Source organism: Strix uralensis, chromosome Z, assembly GCF_047716275.1.
Source record: "Strix uralensis isolate ZFMK-TIS-50842 chromosome Z, bStrUra1, whole genome shotgun sequence".
In the NCBI taxonomy this organism is placed as follows: Eukaryota; Metazoa; Chordata; class Aves; order Strigiformes; family Strigidae; genus Strix; species Strix uralensis.
In genome coordinates, this window is record NC_134012.1 from 47,427,208 (window position 1) to 47,453,011 (window position 25,804).

At 48.6% G+C, this 25,804-nt stretch overlaps 1 pseudogene; it reads left to right on the forward strand.

The window, feature by feature from the left end:
- Positions 1-25,804, forward strand: part of LOC141938248 (hydrocephalus-inducing protein homolog) — a 171,982-nt pseudogene that overhangs the window by 117,841 nt on the left and 28,337 nt on the right.

Consider the following 25,804-nt stretch of genomic DNA (forward strand, 5'->3'; position numbering starts at 1 on the left):
ACATCTCAAATTTGGTTTATTTTTGCATCTACACGTGTTATGTCAGCAGAGGCAGCTGTGATAGAGGCCCAGGTGGCTGCCAAAGGACAAAGTCCTTGCTGTTTGCTGCATCCTCCCCGCCACAGCTCGGCTGTAAGTCACATTGCAGACCCATGGGAGCTGACTCCTTGGAAATGGCAACCAGAGGAGAGGGAGGACGAGGACTTGTTACTGTTACACTGACCTTGACAAGTCATCGCTGTCCTGTCCTTGCCTGGTAGTGACTCTTCAGTGTCACGTGTGAACTCTGAGCTGATGGAGGTGGTCTTCAAGATGTCCAGGTTGCGAAGGTGCTACTGTTGTTGATCCAGAGGTTGGGCCAGGAGGTAACAGTGTTGATTGTTGCTGCAAATCTGCACCTCAGCTGGGGAACCAAGCTGTTCCCCATCCAGATGAGAGGCTACTGCAGAGCACTTTGTTTTTTGGCAGAAGACACCATCTCCAGTGGGAGCCGTGGTCCATCCCACAGCTCCCTGTGGGTTCAGTTATTTATGGAAAGAGGCAGATGTTGGCTTTGGCACTGCCTTTCTCCTAAGTGCCCTGAGCTGACAGGATGCACTTTGAGTGTCATTTTAGTACTTCTGTTGCCAGCTCTGTCTTTTGTTTCTTTGACTGCTTTGAGCAGTGATTTCCTTCCACTGCCTTCCCCCTCTGCAAAGCAAAGCAGGTGATTTGGCCAGCAGTTGGTGGTGCCCGGCTTTTCAAGATCAGCTTTTTCTTACTCAGACTGGTGGAGATCTAGCAGATTCTCATCATTTAGGGGCTGAGGGAGAAATAGGATCTGCATGTATTTACGGTTGGGCTCTTGCAGAGAGACAGCTGTGAGTCACGGTGTGCCATCCCCTCCCGTATCACCTTGCTTATGCTGTAGCAAAACCAGGATACGACAGCTGGAGTGGTTGTGCTGTACCATCATACATCCACCATCTGTATTTTATGGCACCGGCCAGCTGCAGCCTGTCTGAGGCCAGAAGTGTTTCAGCCAGAAGTGTTGCAATACCATGTTCACAGCACTGCGTAGTTTTACATCTGTCCTGGTTACCATCCATGGTGGTTCTCCATGCTCTGACTCAACTGCCATCCTATAGAGAACACGTAGCCCAGGCAGACCGCTGGCTCCTGAGGTGCTACTGGAGTGTGAGCCAGTTTGGTTGCTTCGTTATAGCCCTAATTTAACAAAACGCCTCTACCAGATGCCAGTAAAGGTAAGAGACTTAGAAAGTTTTTTTGCAGCTGCTTCCAAACTCCCATAAATTTTGTTGATAAGTGTTGCTTGTTCCCTGCTCTTCATTGATGCTCTAAATAAAGGCTACAGGGCTGTGGTTGAAAACAAGAAATGTGACATTTGAAGACAAATGGTTTGCTGTCTCCTTCTGTTTCAGGAGGGAGATATCTGGCCAAATTCCTCAGCTGAAATTAATGTGATCTTTAGACCCCGAGAAGCCAGAGTCTATCAACAAACGGTCTATTGCGACATCTCAGGTACGGCTCCTTTCTCCTGCTTCTGTTGCCCACAGTGGAGGCGCAAGTAGTCTTGCAGCCCACTCGGTTCTCGTGTAGTTGGTAGGAAGGGTCAGTGGTCAGCAGGGTGCTGGTACGTGCCCACTGTCCCTGCGGTTTCCAGGTGGTCTGCTGTCCAAGGCCAGCCCTCAGGATGTGTCGCTACAAGCCTGGATCACCGATCCCAGAACAACCAAGGCAGTGAAGGGATAGGTTTTCATGCCGTGGGTTTGCCAGCATTTGCTCTGCTGCCAGGTGCCTGTAGAGGCCAAAGAGCTACAGTGGCCAGGATTCAGGCACTTGAGGCTGCTCCAGTGGTTCAGAGCATCCTTCAGACAAAGATCCCACACTGTCATCTTAGCAGGCTTACGGAAGAAAATGAGCATCTTAGAGTTTAGCTATAAGCCTTGCAGTCTCAGTTCCTTTGCAGCAAGGGGTGTGTGTATTAGCAGTATGTTTATGGCTTCTCTGACCTCAGCAGTGAGGTTTTCCATAACTGTTCAGCGTGCTTCAGGTAAGGTGTCTTTACAAAGCTGAGCTCTCGGTATCACGGTGGGCATAGGTGAGTGCTTCTCTCTGGAGATCACAAAGCCCTGTCTTATTTAGGTGCCACTGCAGGAGGTGAGCCCTGGAGCCCCGGGCACGGAGCTGTGTGTCAGGCACGGGCAGTGGCTGAGACGCTCTGCCTGCTGGAGGCAGTCTCAGACGTGCATACTGCCGTTAGCAGGGAGCTTCGCCTTGCCTGGGCTCGTACTTCTCGGCTCCTGTGCTCTTGTCTCTGATTGCATCAGTATAGGTGGCGTATTTTTATCTTCTGTTTTGTGAGCTTTGTGCCTTCACTGAATGGATTTCAGAGCTCATCTAAGCACATGGGAAGAAATTCAGAGATTGTGTTTTAAACTCAGCATCGCTTTTTCAGGGTGCAAACTGATGGCTCAATGAGAAACCAGCCCGAGGGGTTGGTTAGAAATTAGAAGCCAGCCCCAAGGCATATCTCTTGAGGGAAGGGAAGAGTCCTGTATCTCCTCCTGGAGCACCTAGAGCTGGTCCCATCCAGCCCCGAGTCAGGGAGTAGCACTGAGGCAGCCTGGACAGTCCAGGATAACAGAGGGAATTACTGTACTGAAGTGGAAATCTCTCCCTAGGCCGCAAGACCAGGCTGCCCCTGCGCATCAAAGGGGAAGGCACAGGGCCTCAGCTCCACTTCAGCTTTGAGCAGCTGGACATCGGGAAGGTTTTTGTTGGATTAGAGCACAGCTATGAGGTGATTCTGAGGGGCTGGGGGGGATCCTGATGTCTCCCAGGGCAGCAGTGAGCCTGGTGGACCTGTGGGATTTCTGGCAACTCAGGTCATTGTGAGCAGGGAGTATTTGACATACTAGTCAAATCCAGGGGCTTTCCCAGAATCTGGATACTTCTGATGGGATCTGAAAGGTGCATATGTTGTTTGCGAAGCCTTAATCCCTGCTTTTTGGCAACCTTCCCTGGAGATCAGCTGGGAGGCTTCATGTGAAAAAATACCCCCTTGACACATGAAAGCAACACTGGGACAAAAAGATAAATATTCAGAGGCTTTTGTTTCAGCCCTGGATGCAATGCACCTTTGTACCCGGGCTGTTAAAAAGCAGCTGGAACAAATTTACTGTGTTTGAACTCCAGTCCAGTGCAGCCAGTTTTCGGTTAAGTGCGTGCTGCTGGTTCCTGAGAGTTGGAGGAAAGCTGTCCAGCCTCCTGGCTCAGAGCTGTGTCTTGCAACAGAACTGGGAGTGCTTTCCCTTGCTGACCAGTCTCTCGCCACTCTTCAGATTTGCTGCATCTCTATGAAGAGCAAAGCATTTCTGGAAATGAAGCAAAGGAATTTTCTACATATTTGCCTCCCCCTGCCAATGGTGTCAAGTCTTCTGCAAAAAAAATAAGATAGGGCAACTGAAAGAGGTAGATCTGAGGCAATACTTTTAAAAGCTTGACTGTGGCAGGGAAGGACACATTAAGGTGTTTTCTTACCAAAATATTGTGCTCTCTATGCATTTGTAATGGTGATAATTTATTGATTATCGTTTTATTATTTTCATGACTTGAGAAAATGTGACTAAGTAGATGATACTGTTAGTGCTGTGCTAAGCAGCTAGACTGGAGGTAAACCTCAGCTCAGCGTTGGATCCCTAAGTGCAATTTGTAACTGAGGTGTAAAAGACAAGAGAGGAGAGAGTAGTTTTCAGGTTACCCTTGCAGAGCTTGAATACGTGAATATTTTTAACAGCAGCTGCAAAATTAAAAAAATAAGGGACATCTCTCTGCTTCTGTCTCAATTTTTCTACCAGGTTTTACAAGGACAAAAGTTAGGGAAAAGAAATCCAAAGCAGATAGTTAAGTCCATGGAAATGGCAGGATTTCACCCTGCAGCAATCAGAACCTTTACCGCTTTGCTTCGGGTGGGTTTGTTGGTGACTGACAGCGTGCTGGTACTCGCAGCAGCTGTGGGCATTTCTCACCCAACATGAGAAGAGCTGACTCTCAACAAGTGCTACGGGATTGTGTCACTTGATCGAGGCAGTAGATCTCTCAAGTGTTCAACAAAATACGGCTTAGTTCTAAATTTGCAGTTTATTCTGATAACGGTAAAGTCTTAGATGGTGGCTGTGAATATTTAAGAAACAGAAATTCTTTGGAATAGATAGAGCTGCTGTGCACCGCACGCTCATCCTTTCCTGACACGTCTGTTTGAGCAAAGACTAAGAAAGTATCCCATTAAAGGAAAAATAAGAAAACTAAATTACATACCGTAGCAGAGTTGGGGAGTGCTTCTGAAGTTGGTTGTAGTGCTGCCCTGAGGTGTCTTCTACATGCAGTAAACTTGTTGGCTGCAACATGTTCTGCCCTTGGCAGGATCGGACTCATCGGGAGCAGAATCAGTTGTGTGATGAATCACTAGTAATGCTGCAACTGCCCTTCCTTGTTCTTAGGGACAGGTCTGAATCGACTTGGTGATGCTGAGCAGCTCCTCTGCACTGCAAGTCGAAGTGGGCTGCTCTGCGTCAGTGGAATAAACCCCGAGTGACTGTTTCTATGAAGCTGTCACTGCTTTGTACGAAAAACCCAAAGGCAGAACTTGTCCTGTTGCATTTTCTTTGGCTTCTGCCAAGCAGCAGCACACAGCATCTTCTGCTTTTTACAGACATTAATTGCTTAATCAGAAGACAAATCAGCCTTCTGTAAGAAAGGAAGATTCCTTATGTATTTCCATTTTGCTTTCTTGCTGCTGCAGGTGGTCCTGTTTAACAAAGGAGCCATTGACACTGTCTTCAACTTGGTCCCTCCAGCTACAGCTCTGGGCTCCTGCTTCACCTTCCTCCCCCAGGAGGGCATCATTTTGCCGGACGGGCTGCAAGTCATCCGGATCTCCTTCAGTTCCGCCATTCTGGGGGAGTTCACAGAAGAATTCAGGTTCAGTGTGAATGGATCCCCTGAGCCTGTGACCTTGACTATCAGGTGAGGAGGGTTACAGGAGCTTGGTGGGAACATCTGTAGCTGTCTCTGGGTAATCATCTCCCACCTACCTCATTTTAGGATGAAACAGAGAAAAAAAGGTGTTGTCTAAGGTCTTAGTCTTGGCTCGGATCCTAGCATCCCCACACTAAGAGCCCCACTGATTTAAAGTGGGCAGAGGAACGATGAGGACAGGTGGTGGCTGTTAAAAAGAGAGATGTCATTATATAAAGCAGTTTGCTTTTCTTCCTGGTCTTATATATCCTCTCCTGAAGAGCAGAATGAGTTGTATTCACTACGGTGATCTCCAGTGGGGACTGAAAAAGGTCTGGCAGCCATGAACTGCACAGCACCTGCTGGGCTGCATTTTGCCCTCAGCTTCCCAATGTAAAGCTGAATCTGTTGAAGTTAACAGATTGACTCTGGATTTATGCTGTTGTAGTTGAGATTAAAAATTCGTCCCTTAATTTTAATACAGTGGTGAGTAGAGCATTAATGTAATCGTGCTTACATATGCCCTGGTAAGGGCAAGGTGTATTTAACAAAGCAGATTTGTCAGAAGACTTTTGTTGCTCCCAGTAACTGTGCTCTGTACATGGGCCAGCAGAAGAGTTAGGGCAAAATCCTCCCTCTCCTGCTCGTGGAACAAGAACCGGAGGACAGCACACATGGACGATGGCTTTTGGGAGTGATGAAGTGTTTGATGCTCTTCTCTCCCACCAGGTCACCCTGTGTTCCAACACTGTGAAGAGCTACGAGCTGGCACTGGTGGTGGACGTGTGCGGTGTTGGCAAGGCGGTGTCGACGCTGCTCCTCACAGCCAGGTATCAGCGCTTTCCTTGCAGCTTGTCGTCTCTCCTCGTGCATCCAGCACCACGCTGCCTTGCACGTGGTTTGCTGGCTCCATCTCCAAATGACAAGTGTTGCTTAATGAGCTAGTTCTGCCCAGCTAGATGTGAGATTGGCAGTGTTCTGAAAGCAGCACCTGTACTCCACGGACAGGCATGGCCCTGAGCCTTTTACTAAGGGGAACAGTAATTATATTCATTATTGGCCTGTTTTTTGGTGCTTGAGGTGTAATAAGTTTCCAAAGGGCCATCTTTCCTCCTTCCCGCAAGTGGTGGACTTGTGCTGGGTTGCAACCAAAATACAGCATTCATTTGGGCCGCAATGAGCAGCCTGCTGAGAGCTGGTGTCTGGGTCAGTTAACGAAGGTGCATGCGAATGGGAAAGGGGCTTATGGCAGGACTGGTGAGGGAAGGCTCAAAGCACGATTGTATGAAGGGGAAAATAGTCCTTGATGTGAAAGGTGAGCTCAGGTTTCTCTGCTTCCCTCTGGTTCTTTTGAGCACTAATGTTCTCAGACTTAAGCCAGAAGATCTTGCTGCAGCCAGATTCAATCCTGTTGTGCTGCAGTGGGTGTTGATTTGATTACAAGAGGGATGAGTTCACTGTGCTGTTCCCTCTCCCAGGCAGAGTCATCCAGTCAGTGCCTGGGCTGCAGTTTTGTAAAACAAGTGCAAATGGGGACAGACAATGCATGGAGCCGTGGGGGTGCAGGAACTGGGAGAGGGTGATCCCCCACTGCCTAAGGCAGGGGGTGGCTTGTGCCCTCCATCGCTGGGGCAAAGGGCTGAGTTCTCAGGCAGGGCAACAGCGGTGTGGGAGAGGAGGGAGTCATTTTCACTGAGACACTGGAGTCTTGTGTTCTTTGAGCCTTGGTGAGCACTGGTCCTCAGTGGGAAGGCTCCCCCAAAGCTCACGCCTTGCTGGGACTGTTGGGAGGGTCCTTGGAAGCGTCCTGGGGCAAAGAGCGGGCAGAGCTGATCAGGCAGCTCTGGGACAGGGCACTGTGCGCTGCCTGGGCACTTGGCAGCCTCTGCGAGGCTGAGTCCCAGGGTTTTGCCCCACCTTTACAGGAGGTGGTTGAGTCAGAAGAAGTTAAAGGTGATTTATCGCTGTAGGGGTATTAAGTGTCTATTTGACAAATGTGTTATGCTCTATTTCATGCTACTTGGGGAGTAAACGAACTCTACATTCTCTCGGTATCTCTAATTCCCTTTTGGTCATCTCTTTGCCTAGATGCGTGGTTCCTCCGCTGCGAGTACTCAACCCTGTCGTGATGTTTGGATGGTGCTTTCTAAAATTCCCTTATCAGCAGATGCTGACCCTTGTGAATGACAGCAATCTTCCAGGCTGCTACAGGGTTATCCCTCAGGTTTGGCATTGCATCCACCTCCTGCCCTCAGATGTTATCAAGGGGTTTATTAGGGGAAAAAAGGGGTTTGGATAAGACCTTGCTGGTTTATATTCAAACCTAAAGGTTGCTGAGAAAAGGAAGCTACCTGAATATAACTTCAGGAAGCAGTTAGACAGGAATCTACCTGAATATAAACTTCAGGAAGCAGTTTAAACTTTTTAGGAAGCAGTTTATATTCTAGTCTTTGGGGTGCTTTCATGCAGGAGAACATAGAGGGTTGTGAAAAGTTGCTGCAAGGAGGCTGCCAGCCCAGGAGTGGGTGTTTGTGGGTGCAGTAGCTTTTAGACCCCCTGAAGATGCTAAGCCCATACAAGTCTTGCATCTTGCTTTGTACCTTTCTGCTTTCTCCTGGGGATTTTTGAAAATGTGTGTGAATTGCCATTGTGTAGATGTTGAGGAGTTCAAAGTTTCCTCAAAGGTCACTCCTGTGTGTTGCATTTGACTCTGTCGCTTACAGGAACACAAGGAGGACACTTCTGTGTGGTACTCCAGCCCCGTGCCGTGGGGGATTGTCCAGCCTCACAGCTCGGTGGAGGTCCCATTGACCCTGGAGGCCCAGGTGACGGGAGAGCAGGACACTGTTGCTCATGCTGCAGTGTTTGGGAGTGAAGGATCCCCTCTGGTGAGTTCCAGGGGACGTGGGCCTTTGTGCGACTCATCTTGGTGGGGTGTGAAGCATAAGGCAGGGTTGCTAATTCCGGGGATCCTTCCCGGGAAAACAAGAACTTGTAATATATGCTGGTGTGGACAAGGAAAGAAGGGGTTTGTGGCATACACAACAGCTAATGCCTGTGAAACAAAGAGCTTCACTCCACAGTCAGAACTGAGTATAACTGTTGTTCAGCAGGGATTCTTTATTCGCAGCACTGGGCAGCACTGGGGATCACTCCACCATGAGTGCCACGCTTACTAACAAAACTCTCTCACTAATATACACAAAAAGCATACATATGCATCAGGTTTCCTAGAAAAGACAGTCTTATGCTAATGGGTTCTCAGAATTCATTTACATAGTCTGAGAGTGCGTAGTAAAAATAGAGTGAGGGTCTTCTCCCCACCTTGGTGGTCCACATCACCTTCCTCACACTGTCTGCTAGCTGAACTTTAGGTTTCCCATGTCCATACATGGTCATGGAGTGACCTCATCCCTCCTTCAGCTCCTGTTTGTTTTGAGGAGGTTGGTTTAAACCGGCTTCCAGTCGCTTTTCTTGACACTGGCGTCTTCTCAGGCACTTGTCTTGCATTTTTAGGTCCCTGTTATCAGGGATGTACTCGGAGTTTGCCAGACTGTCCAAGGCCTGTTTTATCTCCACTAGGCAAGGAGTTACAGGTTTCAAGATGTTTTACCAGTGGGTAAGATGTCAGAGGGTAGTTAGGAAAAGAGTATAAATGAAATTATATACATTGCAGTGAAATACGGGAAAAATAAAAGCTAGTGAAACACAAGTGATGGTTAACGTTAAAACTAAACGTCCTACTTTACTGGTTTCTATACATTAACAAGGTCAGGAGGTCTTGTAATTTCAAGTATACTCGCAGCAACTTCCCTTCACCTAGAGAAGAGGAAGGATGTATCATCCTAGGTGGTAATCTAAGTGTCTGACACAGCATTTAATTACGGTAGGTCAGTCGGGATAAGAGGGCCAGTCTGAAGCCCAGAACAACCCCTGGGTCTCATACTCTGCTGTGCTATTAGATGAACCGCACTGGTGCTTCGTTAGGCCTTTTGTTCAGGAGCACGCAGGGACGTCCCTGAATCCTGCTAAGGCAAGTGCTGTGTAAGAGGCCATGCTGAAAGTCAGGGCCATCACGTCTGAGAAACATTCATCATATCTCTTTGCCAAGAGCCCCAGCCAAAGACTCATGAGTCTCCACACCACTTGCACGTGGAGCACAGAGACTTTTTTTTCTACTAAGTTTGGAAATGGATGAGGCAAAGCATTCCTGGACTAAAGCCTCCTGAAAGATGATGTCCACATTCAGGCATACACAACAGCAGCAATGACAACAAAATGTAGGCAAGAGAATGTTGTCTGTAGTGTCCTGACTTCATCTAGCTGAAATCAAGAACAAATATAGATAATTAAACTTTAATTTAAGATGATATCAACTTTTGAAGCAGCTGTTTTAAAACGTCTTCTCATCTCTCTGAGCATGAAAGAGGATGTCACAGGATTCCTGGGAACCTTAAGCTTTCTGTAACAGAACGAAAGGCTGACATTTTGAAAGTAGTTACAGGGATTTAAACTTTTAATAAAACAAGTGGAAATGATGCTGCTAAATCTCCTGAATGCCTCCTGAATGTTTTTAATGATGTGAGAAGGTGGTTTAGCCAAGGGATCCACATTCCTCCTCCAATAGTCTGTGCCAGTTCTGCAAGAACAGAACTTTTGGGTCTCAGACTGTCAAAAGAAAACAATACTGCTTGAATGATGTAATTACTAATTAATGCCCATTATCCATATAATACCAGGAATACACATATGTGCAAATCAGAGGCAACTAACTTGTGTGATCTCTACTCTAAAGGGCCTGCTTTGCTTCTGACTTGTGCTGGCTTTCACAGGTGTAGCTTTGGGGCTAAAGTCACTGTCCAAGTGTGCTGTGCAGCAGCAGAAGTCAGGGAGGGTGGTCTGGGGCAAGACTGAGCAGTAAAAGGAGTGGGAGCAGGCACAAGGTAGAGGAAGGAGAGTTAACAGTGTGGAGGAGGTGTGAAAAAGCAAACACAGGAACCAGGGTTTCTTTATCCCCTGATAACGGGAGCTTGTGGCTTTCAGATGGGATCAGTCCAGATCCCACACTTGCTCCAGGCCTTCTGTTTTGGTTTTACAACACTGAAAAAACTTCAAACAGCCATAATTATCCCCCAGTCTAGGAGTACCCTTAGAGCTGTCTAATCATTTTAAACTTTCTCTGTTGTTTTTTTTGATCTTTCCTACCTGCTTTCTGGAGCAGAAAATCCATTTACTGAGCACTGGAGAAGGAGCAGTTGTCTACGTGCACCCAAGTAAGATAAATTTCGGCAGTATCCAAGTTATACAAGATGCTTCCCGAAGTCTCCACCTCTCCAATCAGAGTGTCATCCCTGCATCCTTCAGGGCAAAGATGGTAAGTATCTGTGGGGCTATTTTCTAACAAAAATGACTGACAAGCAACCTGTGACTTGATTTTTATATGCAACATTTGCATATCACTATATGATTGAGAAAGCAACGTATTCCATCACAATGCAGCAAGAGGAGCCTGGCTCTGGGGGCAGTTTTAGCTGGGGGACCCCTCAGTAAAACAGAGAATTTGCATAGATGTTTGAGCAGAAATGAGTCTGGATCATTTTTGCAAGTTCTCCCTTTATTTTGTGGAAGGTAATTTATCTCTAAGAGTCATGTCCTTGGAGCTCTGAGACCAAGAGAACACTGTGGCCCTTTGCTCCTGAAAGGGCATGGGTTTCCGCACGGTTTCCCTGTTAGATCTGCATTTGCTTTCTGTCGAACTGCTGTTAATGATAGAGACTAGGGTGTGAGATCTGTCCTCAAACTGCTCGCAGTGAGGTGAGTTTCACACCTACTGGGGGTCAAACCAGCTGGGTTGTTGCACAAGAATGTACGTGTAAGGGTCGTGTACCTATGGTGGACTGTGTCGCATTGCAGAGCACCTCTGGAGACTGGCTGCAGAAAAAGGCTCTTTAATTCATGGAGGCTGCGTAGTGTGAGAAGCTGCATAGCCGAGGGAGGTTGGGTTGCTTCCTGGCAGGGGGAGCAGGGCTGATGCAGCCAGGACAGGCTCGTGTGCTGAGGCTGGTTGGGGTGTGCTCCCCACTGGAGGGGGGATCTGTGAGGGGCTTGAAAATGGGTTCAGAGGAGGTTTGTTCTTCTCCATACTAGGTGGGTCAGACTTCTGGGGCTGGTTAGCCCAGACCTGGCACTGTGGACTTGGTGTTGTGGATGGAGCATCAAGCAGTGTGTGAGAGTACAGGCTCAGCCTCCTGGGCCAAGGAGGGGGCTGAATTTCCCTCGTGCTGCTTTTCCAGCTGTTTGGGGGATAAATGTAACCTCAAAGTGGGGGATTCCCAGAGCAGCTTGCTTTGATTCCACAATGAAAACCTGCTTTCCATCTCTGCCGAAAGCAAGCTACCTGGGGTGGGTGGTACTGGTGTACGAATGATGGGGTTTGCGTGCTCATACCAGGCACTGACCCGCAGAGCTGCTCAGGCACTGCTGTCCCGGTCCCTCCCTCCCCGGGCAGCTTGTGGTGTACCCGGGGGGCTCACAGGGTATATCTGCCTCTGCATTGCCTCAGGGCCCTAAGGTATGGGACTGGGCAATAAATCCTATCCTGCTTCACTGCGATCTCTGCAAATACGGTGGCTAATCAATAAATAGAACAATAAATACGAGGTGGTTCAGGGATGGTTTCTTTCCCTGCAGTAAGGGTGGGCTCTGCTGCTCCATAGTCCCCCCTGCTGACCCCACAGGCTTGACTTACCTCACGGTGAGCATCTCGGCTTCTCAGGACAGCTGCTGCTATCATGGAGGTGTTCAAGGAAGCAGGTCCTGAGAACCTGCTCGATCAGTCGTTTCAGCAAGGGCTCTTCAGACTCTTCAGCACCCTGATGCTGAGCGTGCTGGGTGGAGGCAGCACTGCGGCAGGCGAGGTGTGCTCCAGCTGCTCCCCTGTCCTCAGCAGGTGCCTCCTTTGGTGCTGCTTTGCTGCCTCAGTTGAAGTTTCGCCCTTTGCTGCTGCCTTAGGCTGCCTGGCCATTTATTGATGGGAAGAAGAGAGGACTGAATAATTTTGGAGATAAAATTTGAGATGTAGTCAGGCATCAGGGTGAACTGCACGTGTACATCTGAGAGCAGAGGCTGTCCCTTAGCCTAGATGGTGGGTGACTTGGACATCCTGCATCCAGTTGCGCCCCTGAACCCAAGTCTTGTGTTCTCTAAGATGGAAAAGCTGCTGCTTTGATTTCCTGCTTGGAGATTGCTGCAGGACGGTGAGCTGTGATTTCCCTGTCTCCGTTTGATGGCTATTCTCGAAACTGTGGCTGTTTGCAGTTAGGCTTATAGATCACGGTCCCTGCTCAAAGGAAGGAGCTATGATTGAAATTTTCACAGCAGCATTGGATCAGCAATGTTACAGCACGCTGACTGGCAGCTCAACAAACTGAATGAGATTAAATTAAGGGACAGCAACAGGGCAAGTCAAAGGTTGGTATCTTGTTCGAAACAGGAAAGGAAAATGCTGTAATGCAGATGGTCACGGTGCCACCTTGGTGGTGGTATTAACCATCACATGCAAATTGCTGTTCCTGTCAAGCCAAGATTTCTTCTTGCTCTGTGGGAGAAAAGAGCATTATCTGAGCAAGCCAAGATGCTCTTTTGTGGATAACTTCACTTTGGGGTGGTGACTTAAGGAATTACCTGGAGTACCCCTCGTGCACAGGCTTCTCCGTACCGTCTCCTCTTCTCTCTGTTGGATGAGTTGAGTCTTTTATATTCTGAGTTGTGGGGAGCAGCACTGAACATCTCTGCCACCAGAAAGAAATAAATAAAAAACCTCCAAGTCTGTGCATTGAGATGGGGCTTTTCTGGGTTTGAAGAAGAGCATAGGGACTTTGTAGCCTAGTCCTCTGTTGGCTTATCCCTGCGTGCCAGGGTGTCTGCAGGTCTGTGACCCCTGGGACCAGTGTGTCATCCCGTGCTGAATCCTGTGTGTGTCTGACATACTTTTCCTTGTCACATTGCTTTCCCAGCTGCCAGGCAGCCCTGTTAGAGGATCCTCTGGATCCTGCAAGGCAAGAGTTTGAGCTTTTTTGGGTAGAAAAGACTGGAGGAACAGGTCAAGGTGAAGGGGCTGCTGCAGCTTAGCTGGGACTGATGCGACCTGCTGAAAAAGATGGCTGTTTCTCCTCCTTGCTGCCGCTGTCATCTTCTTTCCCTAAGTGCCTGATTTTTTTGCCATACTGACCAGTACAAAAGAGTTGTATTGGTTAATGGAAGTGTTTGCTCTCCCTGCAGAAAGGCAGAAAGGAAAAAGCATCGTTCTTTGATCATTTCCTACTTGTTCTTTGTCACTCTGTCTTCTTGGGGATCTTTTATTCAGCTGCTAAGAATGACATCTCTTGGCACCACGGAAGGCAGCTGCATATCATGCCTGTGTGATCAGGAAAGAAAAGACAGAGGTGTAGTTTTTGTTAATCAGTGGCAGCTTTCTTCTCCCTGCATAACCACCATGCTGGGTCTCTCATGTGCTACCATAGGGAGCCAAACGGTGGTTTCCCAGTGCCTTGTAATGAGGGAGGAGGGAGAAGACCTTTCTTGGGATTTCCTCTTCTTATGACAGTCCTAATTTGGGGTCCTGACTCCTTCGACCTGATCCTTGACCTCCCTAATCCAGAGCCCTGTGCTGCTGGTGGAGCTTGCTGCTGCCTGGTTTCCAGCAGCGGTCATACAGCCAGATGTGTTGTCTTCTTCAGGAGGGTGCCTGCTGAGTAGATCCCCCTCCACCTTCCCAGGGACGAGCTGCTGTCAGATTCAAGTGGAGCTGACATTGCAGAAGAGACACAGGTTTTTTAATTTAAAAAAAAAAAAAAAAAAAAAAGCTGTAACCGTTTATCTTCTCACTGGGATTCACTGAAGAAAAGTCAGTTGATTTTCAGGCAGTGTCTAAAGGCTCATGGCCAAACGTGATGTAAGCAAGGGGAGGACACGCAGTTCCCATTCCCGTACTTGCCTCTCTCCTCATTAGTGCAGGATTTGTTTCATTTACTAATTTCATTGCTTAGTATCTCAAGCTTTTGACAACATTCCCTTTATTAAAGAAATGGCCATATGGAGAGACAGCAAAACGTGGAGATAAACTTAAAAACAGTGCCAATAAAGGGATGCTGCTTTAGTGATTCTGTTTCCTGTTCTGGCTGATGGGCAATTTTGCTGATATCCGAGCGAATTGTTCAGGCTGTGGGGAGGGAAGGCTTTGAAGAGCGTGTTGGCATTGTTTGTAGCTCTCTCCAACTGAAGTTGGAGCAGACTTGAATTGGCAAGAGGGGCTGGTTTTTAAATCTACTGTAAATTGCTTTTTTTTTTTCCTCCAAGCATCTGAATAATTAGCCAGCCCGTCAGTGTTTGGTCATAGCAAGACAGGCAGACAGACAGTGCTGTGCCCTTCAAATGATATCTGCAATGCTATTTAGAAATGAGTGTTAAATTAACTTTCCAGGATACGGGCAGCACTGGCCCTGAATACGTGATCTCTTCCAAGGTGAGCAGAACTTTTGAAGATAAGATGCACAGGCTTAACTCTTTCCAGAGCTGTCCCACCAGAGCCTCATGGTGCCCCAAAAGCTCACCTTTAGGCTTAAGCCATTAGTTTATATTTTAAAGGCCATGTTTTGCTAATACAGCAGTACCAATTTGCTGATTTCCACCCAGTTTGGTCTTGCCAGAGCTGGAGAGAACCATTCATTGTAGCCAGCTGTGCCTGGAAACACACGGCATCAGTCATGAGCAGGGGTCATGACCAGGAGCGTCAGTCTTGTCCTGGTGACCGGTTGTACCAAAACCTGAGGAAGGTGGAAGGCTCTGTCCCTCCCAGTGTCGCACAGGCTTAGGTCTGGCAGGCTTAAGTCCAGAGCATGTGGCTCTTGGAAAGGGGAGCAGAGGTGTGGAGGAGACCTTGGAAAAGGTGCCTGAAACCTGGCCACAGGGGAGAGTTTGGTTTTTATCACGTAAGGTATCTTATATGAGTTCATGCCCTTTCAGAATTTCTGTTTTTCAGTAATGGAAGAAATTGTTATTCTGCTTGTCTAGGGAAACTAAACTTGTTGTATCATGCTGCACCTGTTGGTTAACTGAATTAAAGAAGGGTAGAATCTTCAAGGCAGTTACGCTCCTACAAGCAAGAGTGACTCAGCCGGGTGCTTTTCCCAAAGGAAAAGCAGGAGGAGTTTGGTTATGAAACCAGGTGGCCCTGATCTCCCCAGCCCAGCAAGGAAGCGCAGATGGAATCTGGAGGGGTGAGCTATGGACTGAGGACACAAATGGAGACAAGCTTCGTTAGCTCACTCAGCAGTCTGCTATTGGCTGAACCAAGCTTGACAAGTTAGGCTGTTGTCAGTGGCAGTGAGTGCCACACTACTTTTTTTTTTTAGAGGCTCTGCCTTTTGATTTCATAATTTTTTCCATTCATAATCATTTCATAATCATTTCCATTGAATATTCATTTTGGTTTATATCTAGCTCTCGTTATTCATCTCTCGTTGTTGCTCAATCCCCTCAGCAGCCAGACCTGGTCTTGCTGCCGTGTTTGTATTGGGGAAACTTCTGTTGATCCTGTATTCTCACAGTGCATTTATCTTCCTAAACCACAAAACCAGCTGCACTGTTCAGGCAAAGGATGACATGTTGGGGGTGATGAGGGTTGAATGCTCCCGAAGGGATGGGGGGTGGGGGGATAACGTGGGTGCCAGGGCAGGGGCCCCGCCAGCGAGGCAAGGGGTGCCCAGGTCACCGGAGGGTCTCTGGGCTGGTGATGCTCTGTCTGCAGCAGCTGAGATGATGATCTTCATGCAGCTCTTCCTTGCTGTACACAAACAGAGCAGCTGCTGGATGCTGATAAACTTAGGGGCAACCAAGGTCTGGCTTTTGCTGAAGCTTTGAGCTAGGTCAGCCTTTTTGGAGGTGCTTTTATTGCTGAGTGTGCAGTCAGATAACGCCATCGGAGTGCTGAAGCTGGGTGACCGCTGGGAGATAGCAGCTCCCATGACATTTTCCATCTCTTTCTCTCTTCCAGCCTGGATCCCTGCTGTTACCACTTCAAGATAACAAACAAAGGATGGCGCACCCATCAGCTCTACTGGTCAACAGAAGGTTTTGGCCTGTTTCACCAGCGCGATCGGGTCCCTGCTGTCAGCACCACCAAGGGCCAAGGTTTCTCCCAGAGCCCCAGACCTGCCTGCCCTGTGTTTAAGGTTCAACCGCTGAGGGTGGAGCTGATGCCAGGCAAGACTATGGAGATGGTGCTGGAAGGCTTCTCCAGCACTCCCCAGGTGAGGTCCCCCCCGAGGGCTGAGCCTTCCCCATCAGGAGCAAGTGCTTTCAAGAGTCACAAGTTACCATGGCAGCACCAGCTGCTTTCCTTGCTGGCCACCATCAGTTCCTAAGGCTTTTTCATGTTTCCATGGCTACCGTAAACCCAACCTGCTGATACCAAAACACAGGCTGAAGGAAATATTGCTACTTCAGGGGCAAATGGCAGGTTACAAGGTGTCATGTGCTGAGGCAGAAAGGAAGGGCAGAGAAAATAAGTTACGCTTAGACTAGGAGCACAGGCAGAAAGTAAATAAAAAAGTGCAAAGTAATGTATTTGGGGGAAGCAGTGAGTAAAACAAAACACCTGTGAAGGGTGGGAGGGTCTGGGAGTAGCATCATTTTTCCTCTATAGACAAACATGGGCAGAGGGCTTGTCTAGCACTGAGTCCTGGAGCAGAAAAATGAACAGTGTGCCAGCTGTAGTGATCGGGGTGATGTTCATCCATGTGGGAAACTGTTTGCAGGGATCATTATAATTGACAGCTTGGCCTTTGTCAATATTTCCATAACAGCTCGCCCCAGTCTCTCAGCCAGTCCCGGGGTCCCAAGGGCAGGCAGGTCTCGCAGCACCCTTGGATGGCAGCTCAGAGGGGGAGATTTCAGCAGGATCACTGGGTGTTCTCCTCCCTGGACCCTTCTTTCCAGGGAAATCCAACTCTCCAGAGAAGCTGCCAGCTAACCCTGGTGTGCATTCCCTTTCTCCAAGATCGCTGACCACAGATATTTAGGTGAATGTGGAATAAATCTGCATCAAGCTCCTGCTGATACTTGTGTTTTGAAAGGTGTTTTAAAGGATTGCCTTGGTGGTAGCTTGAGGAATACTCGATTACTCACCTAGTTGACTGCGATGAGACTGTCCCTGTGCAGTTCAGAGCCCAAAGGTTTTGCTGAAATGGGGAAAAGGTACCAGAAAGGAAATAAAGTGATCAGGGTGCAGGTGAGGCTGTCTTGCCTGGAAAGCCAAAAGGGGATCTGTGAGCTGAGCTGTGGCTACCTGCCTCCTGCAGTCAAAGCCAAGACCCTGGGAGTGGGCTTTCCACCTTCCTCGGGTCTTAAGAAGTTTATACTCTTGAGGTTGGTCAGAAGCCCAACTCCCTGCATTGCACACGCAACACGGATGATTTTGAGTCTGTGGACTCTGAGGAGCAGTTGGGTTGTGGTGTTGAATCAGAGGGAAGAGTGAGAAATGAAGGGAGGAATTTGGGGAACTGAAACCATGAGAAATCAGGAAAAAGTCTTAAGTGTAAGAGCATCCAGCTTAAGCAGAGGGTTTTCATGTGAACTGCAAGACATCTCTTTCCTGGGGAGGTTTCTTTTAAAACCAGCTCTAGGAGGGCACAGTACCTGCTAGGAATGAGTGACCCCCTCTTTACCTGAAGGCAGTCTGGCTATTTGGGTTTTTCCCATGGATCCTGTCCACTAAGCTTCCAAGGGAGGGTTTGCTAGCATTGGCCCTTCTATCACCTGTTTTCCTTAATATAGTTGTATTATTATTAGTTTTTTTTTAAATCAGTTCCTACAGCTTTCTGTAAGTATTATGCTTGGCAGTGGTACAAATCAAAACAGTAATCCTTTGGGGCAGGGACTATTACAATTGTAGGCAGCACATGACTCACAAGGGCTTTTTGTGGATAGTGGGGTGTAGCATTACGGACGTTTGAGAGCAGAATAAATGGGATGCAGCATAAGAAGAAAAGGGGGCTGTTGAGGAGCCCAGTGGATGTAACTTGATGGCGGTAATACGGTCTGTGGCTGGGTGGGTAGCAAATGCAGTGCGTTTTCGGGACGCCCTGCTGGCCCCCGCTGGGTGACGGCTGACTCCTCCGTGCAGGTGGTGAAGGAGCGGCTGCTGTGCCACGCCGTCGTGGGGAGCAAGGCAGGGAAGGCACCGATAATGCAAGTGGATGTCACGTGCGAGTTCATTGCTCCGGTCCTGCAAATGTCCTCCAGAGAAATCACTTTCCGGGTGGAGAAGGTAAGTCTCTGGGTTTCATCCTGGCATTGAAGAGCATGGCTGATGACTGAAAGCCTGGTGGGAGGGTGTGCTTGTGTTCAAAGGAGGAAGTTAAATGGCTTCTCCAAGTCTGTGGGACTTTAACTATTGAGCTGAGCTGGACCACGATTTTGCCATTAACACTGAGATCAATATTTTGCTCCTCTGGGATTGGGAGCAGTCCCACCAGCTGTATTCTGCCTTGCTGTATTCTGCCTTCATGATGTGGAGACAGAATTGAACTGCTGAGCCAAGGGCACAGGGCGAGATGTGTGGGACCCACGAGAACAGCTTGGGCTTTGCACAGCCACCTCGTGTGCTGGGGCTGCAGGTGGGCGAGCAGACTGCTGCAGCTGAGCGATGCTAAACCCCCTCCTCACCCGTCCTGAGGTGCTTCGTAAAGTAAGTGAGGATGTTTTTGGAGATAGGACTGGTTTGTAACTTCACCCAAGTAAAACTCTGCCGAGGGGGATCGTGGCTACTTCTAGAGAGACACCAGTTCCTGTACTCAGTGTGAAGGGAGGTTTTTGGGGATCCTCCAAGGCACAGTGATGTCTGAACACCGATCCTGTAGGGAAGCTGAGAAGAACTGAGATTCCTGTCAGCTCCTCAGGCTGATGAGAAAAGCCTGTCATATCTTGTCTCTCTTTGCCTTCTCTGCTGTTGGTATGGATGCTAGCTCTTTGCAATTCCCCAAGCTTCACCTTCTTCAAAGGACCCGCAGACATCCTTCAGCTGCAGTGATGATAACACCAGCGCAAAGCAGATGCCCTTTAGTCTCTGGATCCTGACTGCTGCATCACCTTTCCCTCTCCCCCGAGGTGTCTGAAAAAGAGAAGATATTTCATTATTTAGTTTCTGTGTTTTCAGGTCTCTCCTCTGGTTCCCGGACTTCCAGAGAAGCACAAAACCCTGTGAGCAGGCAGTTCGGGTTTAATTAGAAGCTTTTCAGCTATCCCTGATGTCTGCCTGTGGTCTGCTTGATGCCATGTGCTCTGATTTATCGAGTGTTATGACACTGTTTGATATCGATACATCCAGAACCAGTTTCCCAAACACTGTCTAGTTGATATAAACCATGCAGGAAGCCCAGAGCAATGCATAAACAGGAAAAAATAGCTTAGGTGGAGCCAAGCTTTGAGGCTACAGACAGCTTGTCACTGGAGCAGGGGCAGCAGGACACCCGTTGTAGCCCGACTGTTGAGGTTTCTAGCTGGCTGTATGTGCCTGTAGATGTTCAAAGCTAACCTTAGGCTGCTGCAGGCTCTCCACTATGGGCCAAATCCTGCTCGCTTTTCTCCTCTGACCAGCATCACTGCTTTTATGAGGCTACTAGAGCTGATAAGGTTGTAAGAAATTACTGTATGTGAGTGAAAATCATCTTGTGCCATTCTTCTCGAGAGAGGATACAAAACTGGAGACAAGTGGTCTGGGTTCACTTTCTGCTATTGATCTTGTTCATGCAGCTGCCTCCTCTCGGGCTCCTATTCCCTCCTCTGTATGCAAGAGTGTTTCCCTGTCCCCGGGGGATGCTGTGGTTTCTAAACATGAAAGGCATCTGATATACTTAGAGAAAAACCACCTAGAAGGGTAGAAACTAATAAAAATAGTAAATAGAGGTGTATGCCCTTTGGCGTTGAAAAACTTCACATTGTTTCTTTCCCTTGTGTCCTGTTTCTGTAGCACCCCAGTGATGTCCTAACTCTGCAGTACCAGCCTCTTTCTTTGAAAAACGCATCCTCCCTGCCACTCAGCATTGTCGTGGCCTTAGAGCAGCCCTTCTTAATCTGCGGTACAGACCAGCAGCCCCTCTCTGCAGACGTTCAGGTGAGCAGCCGTGGGCCTTCCTGATGGTGGGGTTTGAAGAGGGGGGAGTGTGGTGGTACGTTTCTGTTGGGAGGTCCTCTAGTAGAGAAGTTTATTCTTTAGACTCAGTGGTAGACTGGCCTGAACTAAATCAGATTTGAAACGAGCTGCTGAAGGAAACGAACTATCATCTGAACTGGGGAAATACATCCTGGCTCTAAGACGTGAGGAGAGGGGAGCAGGCAGCTAGGTCTGGGCAAGCCGTGTAGTAAAGGTGTCTCTTGGAAGCCATCGAGCTCTCCAGCAGCCATTCTCAGATAACCTCAAGAGCAGCTTGCTTTCTTCAAGGGCAGCCCTGCTTTCAGGAAGGCTGAGGAAGCTCCTCCAGCTGCTGCCTGGCCCCTGCCCTGTTGTTGGTGGAAGGTGTTGGACATGGGCTCTGCTAAACACTTGTCGTAGACAGGGCCACCACTTCTGTGCTGTGCCAGTGACTAGTCCCTGCAAGGGTGAGGCTGCAGTGCCATGCTGCTTGTGCTGTGAGGCTAAAGGAGTTCCTCCAGAGTTGGGGCAAAAGGCCCTGGTGTGCCAGAGTGCTGATTTAGTTGTGTATTTAGCACATAGCTTCTGTGGGTCCCGAATTCAGCAGAAGAATATTTATTTTCCTCGTGTATTGATGCAGAGCACAGTGAGATGAGCCTGAGATAGTCTCAGACAAGAGCGTCGTGGGGCTTGCAGTCAGGCGCACACTGTGAAGGGAACGCAGGATGAACTGAGAAGCCTACGCTGGGGTCACACGTTGAACATTTACACATTTCGTGCTGCCGGACCTTGGGACTTCATCACACTGATGATTAATACTCTTCATTTCCTTGCAGCCCGTGAAGCTGGAGATAGGGGAGGAACTTCATCTCTCCATCAGATTTAACCCTGCTTATGAAGAGGATTTGTGTACCCAGGTAGTAGAGAAGGTTCTGAAGATACGATTTCTTGAGCATCCTCATGAGGAGCGGGTCACGGTTTGGGGAGAAGTCTACTTTCCGAATCTCCATAACCAGCCCACGGCCCTGGACTTTGGCTGCATCTTGAACAACACTGAAGGTGTGTGTTACATCGAGATGACCAACTGCAGCCCGCTTCTTGTCCAGTACCACTGGGCGTTCCTGATGGACAGCCACGTGAGCCAGATGAGGTATGTGCCCCTTTGCTCTCTCCTTGCAGCTTTTCTCCTTCCTCGTGTCCTGTTTGTGCTTTGCAAAGACCAAGGCTGTTTGCCTGTGATCTGACAAATTGCTTTCAACTTTCCCTGTGGGAGTGACACCTACCAGCCGTGGTCGGGCTTAGGTTCTCAGGGAATAAGTGATCTCCACCAGTTTGACGCTGGGAAGGAGACAACGTTCTCCAGCCAAGCTGGGGCTGTGAGATGCTACCAACACTTTTTGCATTGTCCATAGCCTAGAGTCCTACTTTATTTCTGGAGCTGCAAACCTATACTTAGGCACTGGGACAAGCAGATATATGATTTTTCTTTCCTGCCAACCCTATGTGTTGTCATTTTACGCTAAGAACCTACACAGGCACTGCCACCAGAACGATGTGCTGCTGCCCCAGTCTCTTGCTGCTGCTTTGCTGTAGCCCCCATACTGGTTCCCCTGGGAAGGAAGGCTGGTATTGGAAAGCTGCTTTCTCAGACCTTTGTGGCCTGAGGCAAACACCACACTGGTGAAGTGAATTTTCATCTGTTAAACTGCTCATCACATTCCCCAAACAGCTGTTTAGTGTTTTACAGGGAAACGGCAGGTTCTGCTGCAGCTTTGGGTACAGCTGTAGGTGTTGGTGGGAGCACTTGTCTGAACGTCTGTGGGAAATGGGGCCATCCAGCACTGGGCTGTGGTTTCCAAGCCCAAGAAGAATCTTGCAGTCGTGCTGGAGCACATTTATAAACACATTTCCAGCAGTTCCTCCTGCTGTGGCCTCTCTGCATAGCACAAAAGTCTAGTCTGGGCAGTTTTAATTACAGTAGCAAATGGTTTTTCCATAATGCCCTAGGAAACTGAGCAAAGTTAACCATTGTGCATTGAAGTGCTGCCATTACAAATAATAGAGATCATCAATAAACAGGTTTGTTTAGAGAATTGGGATCTGGCTCAGAGGACATAACCTACTGGGAACTGGAGATTAGCTATGGCTATGAGGAGAGCTTGGCGGAGAAGACCTGGGCACTGGGCTAGCCTGTTCACAGCCGGATCTTACCGAGTAACAACCAGTCTTTAGTGTGGCCCTTCTTGATGCACGGCACCTTCAAGAAGAGACCCTAACATGCAGAGGAAAGCCCGCAAAAGCAGGTGGAGGGAGGTGGGCAGGGAAGGAGGAGCAGAGCTGTAAGCTCTGCTTGGAGGCCCCGACATCTCCTGGTAAATTAGATTAGGGTTTAATTGCAAGCTAGAGGGAAAATCTAATTTTGATGATAGAACAATGCATATATTTTATAATAACAGAGAAGTAAGCATGTTACAGCAAAGCCTGTGTGGAATTAATTTCTTCTGGGGCCACTGTCTATCTTTACTCTTTCCTTTTTTTAGAACCAATTTAGGTTTTTGGAAATGTGAATTCTGAATCAGTTTTCAGCTTTTAATTACCCTGTCTCCACCTAAACTGGCTTAGGACCCGAGCCTGCAGGTGCTTGTTCTTCCAGGGGATGCTGAGTCACCCAACTCTGCTGAGTCGGTAGCAGTTGAGGGTCCTGAGCATCTGGCAGGATAGCAGCCTCTGCTCCGAAGGGTTTGGCATAGCCCCTTCACTGGCTCGTTAGCACTGGGGGCGTTGTGGCAGCTCCCTTTTCTGCTCTGTATGTTAATTAAGCAGAAATGTACTTTCTGTGGGTCCCTCAGCAGACACCATGTGATTCTCCGTGGCAGAGCTGGAAATGAAGATGGTCTCCAAGCTATTAACACCTCAAGTTGCTCATTAAGAGCCTGGCAGAAGGGCAGCATGTCAGATATTATTTCTGGTCCACATTAAGCACTGTTAGTATTCTAAATTATCAGATCAAACTCACCCAGTCTGACATCGAGGGAATCAAACATCAGGACTCATGAAGGTGAGATCAATAGAGTTTAACCATACATCCATCTGACCTTGCTGGAGCCGATCATCAGAGACTCCCACCATCAATCAGACACACACGTTTATTTTGGCCAGGAGAGAAAAATGTTGTTCCTCTGCCTGGACAAGACTGCGTGCTTAGATCTTTTTTTCTTCTAATTGTTCAACCTATTTTTCCTACTTACCCTTTAATCACTGCTGCTACTTTGAGCAGAGCAATCATATAAGTAACACAGTCCAACCATTGCTGTGTGGTTGGACGTGCCCAACTCACGCCAACCCAGGTCCCTTCTCTGGCGCTGCTGAGCCATAAATCTCTCACGGTTACTCTTCTTCTAGACCTCTACGTGGTTAGAGACAGACTGAGAATACATTCTCCTCACCCTTTGGGCCTTTGATAGCTCAAAGCTGAGTTAAGCCTTTGCACCAAGATGTTTTCTGCAGCGTTGGAATGGGTCACCAGAGTCACCCAGCAGGAGACAGTAGGTCTGGAGTCAAATTTGGACATTTTATCATATTTCTTACCTTAAAGGTTTCTTCCTGAAACACTGATTTGTCCCCCTTTCCAAGGGCAGTATCCAGCTCCTCAGCTCTGTTTGGCTTTCCCATCAAAAGGAAGACATTAAATCCCAACGGATATACAAGGATTTCTTTTTGAGACCTGTGACAAAGGCTGCCAAAGGCTCATCCCCAAACTTCGCTGTTCTCTAGAGTTTTCATCCTCTGTTAAGGACCTGTGCCTTGTCATTTACTTTGAGCATTGCTCCTCCTGCATCACCTCTTTGTCCCCTTCACGCGAGACACGTTTCCTCCCTGGGACAGAGCTGACACACACCAATCAGTCCGTGTGCCAGGATGGATCAGCAGGGAGCTCTGCACCTCTGTGGCACATGTCAGACCCCCTCTGCGTATTGATCTGGCGTGTCTGGAGAGTGGGAACTTCGTAGCTACAAATCCAGCATAATGAATTGCCAGTAGATTCTTTGGGGAAAGGGTTTGTTGAGCTAAACATGTAGAAAATGACTCTTTCCTTTCCATCCAGGATTTTCTCAGCCAATGTGTTTTGAACCAACCAGGAGCCTTTCTCCTCCCAAGTGGGTCTTCCTACAGCATTAGTAACTTCTCATTCCTCCGCCCTCTCTCCTTCCATGTCCCCTGGCAGGTTGCAGTGCAGGGACCTTGCGAGCCAGATCCCAGCCTTGTTACTGATCAGAAAACCCCAACTCTCTGTTATATTTGATGGGGTTTCTGCTTTGTTGTTTTTGTAACAAGGAAGAAATGGAAAATGCAGGCAGTGAAAAACAGTGCAAGGCAAAAATCTGACAGCAGTCCTCTGTCAGCCAGCGGAGGGGAGAGGTAGCAACAGCAGCAGCGAGCATGTACATCCGAAATGCACCCATCCACCGTGCCCCTGGTGCTGGGGAGTCTCAGATGGGTGACAGTAGACCATACCCCCTCCTCATCCCCCAGTGCCATCAGCTCCTCAGGGCAGTACTTTTTGGGCTTTGGTAGCCCCATGGGTGCTGCTTTTCCTGCTTAAATCCCATGGGTAAGTTAGAAAAGGGCTGAGTCGTGATGGAAACGTGCTGCTGAATGCGGCCTTCAGCTCCATGTGGTTTGGCAGCAGCAGAGAAGTGTTTTGCTTGGTGTAAGGGAGAAGTGGCCTCTTATTTCTCAGAGATGGAGTGTCTTGGAGCAAGGACTGGTGCCAGGCAGGCTTCACCTCTGGGGTGGCAGCTGATGGAGAGGCTCTGTGCTTGTGGAGAGACACTGGGGATCTGGAGCAAGGGAGACCTGGAAATTTGCTGCCTGTTGCACCCAGAGAGAATGGAAGGTAAATAAAATGATTGCCAGGGAGGGGTTTGGAGCCAGGCGTAAGCGAGCATATGCTGTTACCAAGTCTATCTTAGAGACATAAACCTGCATACCAGGTGTGGTACAGTGATGCTTTATCGGGACAAAGGTTGGGGGGCTGATGATTTTCTATTTGCAACATGTCTGTAAGCTTCTTTCTTCTCTGCTGTCACCATGCACCCTCCATCTCTGTGCCTTTTCCAGCACGGTGCTGCTCTTTTCCCAGCTCACGTGCTGGCGAGTCAGCCAGCCTGCCCCAGGCCTGGGCATGGCACCTTCTGGTAGTGCTCCTGGGAGCCTGACTGCAGGTTTGAGACAGCTTCTGCTGCCCCAGGGCTTCTGACTGCCCATTACGCTGTCGCACACCTGGAGGACTTTCACCTGGGCCATTGCGGTGGAGGTTGGAGCCCAGAAAAGCTGCGTGAGAATTGCTTTAACTATTACTCTTGGGTTTTCTGAGGCTCAGCCTCCTCCTTTGCACAGGGTGACAGACCCTGAGAACTGTCCTTCGCCTCGGGGACTGGGGAGCAGCCCCAGGCTGTTGGAGGAGCAGATTGAGCGTAGGGAGGGCGAAGGAGAAAACATTGGTTGGGTGAAAAGCGCTGCACGTCCTACCCATGGTGCTGTCGGGCAGCTGACTGTCTCAGGACAAAGTGTGGGAGGTGTCCCAGTGTCACC